The sequence below is a fragment of the Eutrema salsugineum genome, unplaced genomic scaffold, assembly GCF_000478725.1.
Source record: "Eutrema salsugineum unplaced genomic scaffold, Eutsalg1_0 scaffold_25, whole genome shotgun sequence".
NCBI classification, from domain to species: domain Eukaryota; kingdom Viridiplantae; phylum Streptophyta; class Magnoliopsida; order Brassicales; family Brassicaceae; genus Eutrema; species Eutrema salsugineum.
The window spans coordinates 4,485-10,381 of record NW_006256789.1 but is presented as its reverse complement, the minus strand read 5'-3'; positions in this window follow the sequence as shown (position 1 = coordinate 10,381).

Below are 5,897 nucleotides of genomic sequence, written 5' to 3'. Positions count from 1 at the left end.
TCCAAGGATATGCATCATTTCCAAGTTCTCTAATTCCTTTAGATACACCTCAAATCTCCTATGAAAATCAGAAAACAGTGGAAGGTTTCCAGTAAAAGACATATTCTGATCCGAATTGGCATTATATTGACAAGTGGGAGTTTTGAGACTTGAAATAAGTGGGACTCTTTCTAGTAAAAGTCATATTCTGATCCCAATTGGCATTATATTGACAAGTGGGAGTTTTGAGACTTGAAATAAGAGGTAGAAACTGCTAAATGTGGAAGGAGATGCATCATTTCGATGTTTTCTAAATCCTTTAGATACACCTCAATTCTCCTATGAAAATCAGAAAACAGGGACTCTTTCTAGTAAAAGTCATATTCTGATCCCAATTGACATTATATTGACAAGTGAGAGTTTTGAGACTTGAAATAAGAGGTAGAAATTACTAAATGTGGAAGGAGATGCTTCATTTTCAAGTTCTCTAATTCCTTTAGATACACCTCAAATCTCCTATGAAAATCAGAAAACAGTGGAAGGTTTCCAGTAAAAGACATATTCTGATCCGAATTGGCATTATATTGACAAGTGGGAGTTTTGAGACTTGAAATAAGTGGGACTCTTTCTAGTAAAATTCATATTCTGATCTCAATTGACATTATATTGACAAGTGGGCGATTTGAGACTTGAAATAAGATGTAGACACTACTAAATGTCGAAGGAGATGCATCATTTCCAAGTTTTCTAATTCCTTTAGATACACCTCAAATCTCCTATGAAAATCAGAAAACAGGGACTCTTTCTAGTAAAAGTCATATTCTGATCCCAGTTGACATTATATTGACAAGTGGGCGTTTTGAGACTTGAAATAAGATGTAGACACTACTAAATGTCGAAGGAGATGCATCATTTCCAAGTTTTCTAATTCCTTTAGATACACCTCAATCTCCTATGAAAATCAGAAAACTGGGATTCTTTCTAGTAAAAGTCATATTGTGATCCCAATTGTTATTATATTGACAAGTGGGAGTTTTGAGACTTGAAATAAGAGGTAGACACTGCTAAATGTGGAAGGAGATGCATCATTTCCATGTTTTCTAATTCCTTTAGATACACCTTAACTCTCCTATGAAAATCAGAAAACAGGGACTCTTTCAGTAAAAGTCATATTCTGATCCCAATTGGCATTATATTGACAAGTGAGAGTTTTGAGACTTGAAATAAGAGGTAGAAACTACTAAATGTGGAAGGATATGCTTCATTTCCAAGTTCTCTAATTCCTTTAGATACACCTCAAATCTCCTATGAAAATCAGAAAACAGTGGAAGGTTTCCAGTAAAAGACATATTCTGATCCGAATTGGCATTATATTGACAAGTGGGAGTTTTGAGACTTGAAATAAGTGGGACTCTTTCTAGTAAAAGTCATATTCTGATCCCAATTGGCATTATATTGACAAGTGGGAGTTTTGAGACTTGAAATAAGAGGTAGAAACTGCTAAATGTGGAAGGAGATGCATCATTTCCATGTTTTCTAAATCCTTTAGATACACCTCAATTCTCCTATGAAAATCAGAAAACAGGGACTCTTTCTAGTAAAAGTCATATTCTGATCCCAATTGACATTATATTGACAAGTGAGAGTTTTGAGACTTGAAATAAGAGGTAGAAATTACTAAATGTGGAAGGAGATGCTTCATTTTCAAGTTCTCTAATTCCTTTAGATACACCTCAAATCTCCTATGAAAATCAGAAAACTAGGACTTTTTCCACTAAAAGACATATTCTGATCGAATTGGCATTATATTGACAAGTGGGAGTTTTGAGACTTGAAATAAGAGGTAGAAACTACAAAATGTGGAAGGAGATGCTTCATTTCCAAGTTCTCTAATTCCTTTAGATACACCTCAAATCTCCTATGAAAATCAGAAAACAGGGACTCTTTCTAGTAAAAGTCATATTCTGATCCCAATTGGCATTATATTGACAAGTGGGCGTTTTGAGACTTGAAATAAGATGTAGACACTACTAAATGTCGAAGGAGATGCATCATTTCCAAGTTTTCTAATTCCTTTAGATACACCTCAAATCTCCTATGAAAATCAGAAAACTGGGATTCTTTCTAGTAAAAGTCATATTCTGATCCCAATTGTTATTATATTGACAAGTGGGAGTTTTGAGACTTGAAATAAGAGGTAGACACTGCTAAATGTGGAAGGAGATGCATCATTTCCATGTTTTCTAATTCCTTTAGATACACCTTAATTCTCCTATGAAAATCAGAAAACAGGGACTCTTTCTAGTAAAAGTCATATTCTGATCCCAATTGACATTATATTGACAAGTGAGAGTTTTGAGACTTGAAATAAGAGGTAGAAACTACTAAATGTGGAAGGAGATGCTTCATTTCCAAGTTCTCTAATTCCTTTAGATACACCTCAAATCTCCTATGAAAATCAGAAAACAGTGGAAGGTTTCCAGTAAAAGACATATTCTGATCCGAATTGGCATTATATTGACAAGTGGGAGTTTTGAGACTTGAAATAAGTGGGACTCTTTCTAGTAAAAGTCATATTCTGATCCCAATTGGTATTATATTGACAAGTGGGAGTTTTGAGACTTGAAATAAGAGGTAGAAACTGCTAAATGTGGAAGGAGATGCATCATTTCCATGTTTTCTAAATCCTTTAGATACACCTCAATTCTCCTATGAAAATCAGAAAACAGGGACTCTTTCTAGTAAAAGTCATATTCTGATCCCCAATTGACATTATAATGACAAGTGAGAGTTCTGAGACTTGAAATAAAAAGGTAGAACACTACTAAATGTGGAAGGAGATGCTTCATTTCCAAGTTCTCTAATTCCCTTTAGATACACCCTCAAATCTCCTAAGAAAATCAGAAAAACTGGGACTCTTTCCACTAAAAGACATATTCTGATCCGAATTAGCATTATATTGACAAGTGGGCGTTTTGAGACTTGAAATAAGATGTAGACACTACTAAATGTCGAAGGAGATGCATCATTTCCAAGTTTTCTAATTCCTTTAGATACACCTCAAATCTCCTATGAAAATCAGAAAACTGGGATTCTTTCTAGTAAAAGTCATATTCTGATCCCAATTGTCATTATATTGACAAGTGGGAGTTTTGAGACTTGAAATAAGAGGTAGACACTGCTAAATGTCGAAGGAGATGCATCATTTCCATGTTTTCTAATTCCTTTAGATACACCTTAATTCTCCTATGAAAATCAGAAAACAAGGACTCTTTCTGGTAAAAGTCATATTCTGATCCCAATTGACATTATATTGACAAGTGAGAGTTTTGAGACTTGAAATAAGAGGTAGAAACTACTAAATGTGGAAGGAGATGCTTCATTTCCAAGTTCTCTAATTCCTTTAGATACACCTCAAATCTCCTATGAAAATCAGAAAACAGTGGAAGGTTTCCAGTAAAAGACATATTCTGATCCGAGTTGGCATTATATTGAGAAGTGGGAGTTTTGAGACTTGAAATAAGTGGGACTCTTTCTAGTAAAAGTCATATTCTGATCCCAATTGGCATTATATTGACAAGTGGGAGTTTTGAGACTTGAAATAAGAGGTAGAAATTGCTAAATGTGGAAGGAGATGCATCATTTCCATGTTTTCTAATTCCTTTAGATACACCTCAGTTCTCCTATGAAAATCAGAAAACAGGGACTCTTTCTAGTAAAAGTCATATTCTGATCCCAATTGGCATTATATTGACAAGTGGGAGTTTTGAGACTTGAAATAAGAGGTAGACACTACTAAATGTGGAAGGAGATGCTTCATTTCCAAGTTCTCTAATTCCTTTAGATACACCTCAAATCTCCTATGAAAATCAGAAAACAGTGGAAGGTTTCCAGTAAAAGACATATTCTGATCCGAATTGGCATTATATTGAGAAGTGGGAGTTTTGAGACTTGAAATAAGTGGGACTCTTTCTAGTAAAAGTCATATTCTGATCCCAATTGGCATTATATTGACAAGTGGGAGTTTTGAGACTTGAAATAAGAGGTAGAAATTGCTAAATGTGGAAGGAGATGCATCATTTCCATGTTTTCTAATTCCTTTAGATACACCTAAGTTCTCCTATGAAAATCAGAAAACAGGGACTCTTTCTAGTAAAAGTCATATTCTGATCCCAATTGGCATTATATTGACAAGTGGGAGTTTTGAGACTTGAAATAAGAGGTAGACACTACTAAATGTGGAAGGAGATGCATCATTTACATGTTTTCTAATTCCTTTAGATACACCTCAATTCTCCTATGAAAATCAAAAAACAGGGACTCTTTCAGTAAAAGTCATATTCTGATCCCAATTGGCATTATATTGACAAGTGAGAGTTTTGAGACTTGAAATAAGAGGTAGAAACTACTAAATGTGGAAGGAGATGGTTCATTTCCAAGTTCTCTAATTCCTTTAGATACACCTCAAATCTCCTATGAAAATCAGAAAACTGGGACTCTTTCCACTAAAAGACATATTCTGATCCGAATTGGCATTATATTGACAAGTGGGCATTTTGAGACTTGAAATGAGATGTAGACACTACTAAATGTCGAAGGAGATGCATCATTTCCAAGTTTTCTAATTCCTTTAGATACACCTCAAATCTCCTATGAAAATCAGAAAACAGGGACTCTTTCTAGTAAAAGTCATATTCTGATCCCAATTGGCATTATATTGACAAGTGGGCGTTTTGAGACTTGAAATAAGATGTAGACACTACTAAATGTCGAAGGAGATGCATCATTTCCAAGTTTTCTAATTCCTTTAGATACACCTCAAATCTCCTATGAAAATCAGAAAACTGGGATTCTTTCTAGTAAAAGTCATATTCTGATCCCAATTGTTATTATATTGACAAGTGGGAGTTTTGAGACTTGAAATAAGAGGTAGACACTGCTAAATGTGGAAGGAGATGCATCATTTCCATGTTTTCTAATTCCTTTAGATACACCTTAATTCTCCTATGAAAATCAGAAAACAGGGACTCTTTCTAGTAAAAGTCATATTCTGATCCCAGTTGACATTATATTGACAAGTGAGAGTTTTGAGACTTGAAATAAGAGGTAGAAACTACTAAATGTGGAAGGAGATGCTTCATTTCCAAGTTCTCTAATTCCTTTAGATACACCTCAAATCTCCTATGAAAATCAGAAAACAGTGGAAGGTTTCCAGTAAAAGACATATTCTGATCCGAATTGGCATTATATTGACAAGTGGGAGTTTTGAGACTTGAAATAAGTGGGACTCTTTCTAGTAAAAGTCATATTCTGATCCCAATTGGCATTATATTGACAAGTGGGAGTTTTGAGACTTGAAATAAGAGGTAGAAACTGCTAAATGTGGAAGGAGATGCATCATTTCCATGTTTTCTAAATCCTTTAGATACACCTCAATTCTCCTATGAAAATCAGAAAACAGGGACTCTTTCTAGTAAAAGTCATATTCTGATCCCAATTGACATTATATTGACAAGTGAGAGTTTTGAGACTTGAAATAAGAGGTAGAAATTACTAAATGTGGAAGGAGATGCTTCATTTTCAAGTTCTCTAATTCCTTTAGATACACCTCAAATCTCCTATGAAAATCAGAAAACTAGGACTTTTTCCACTAAAAGACATATTCTGATCGAATTGGCATTATATTGACAAGTGGGAGTTTTGAGACTTGAAATAAGAGGTAGAAACTACAAAATGTGGAAGGAGATGCTTCATTTCCAAGTTCTCTAATTCCTTTAGATACACCTCAAATCTCCTATGAAAATCAGAAAACTGGGAGTCTTTCTAGTAAAAGTCATATTCTAATCCCAATTGGCATTATATTGACAAGTGGGAGTTTTGAGACTTGAAATAACAGGTATACACTACTAAATGTGGAA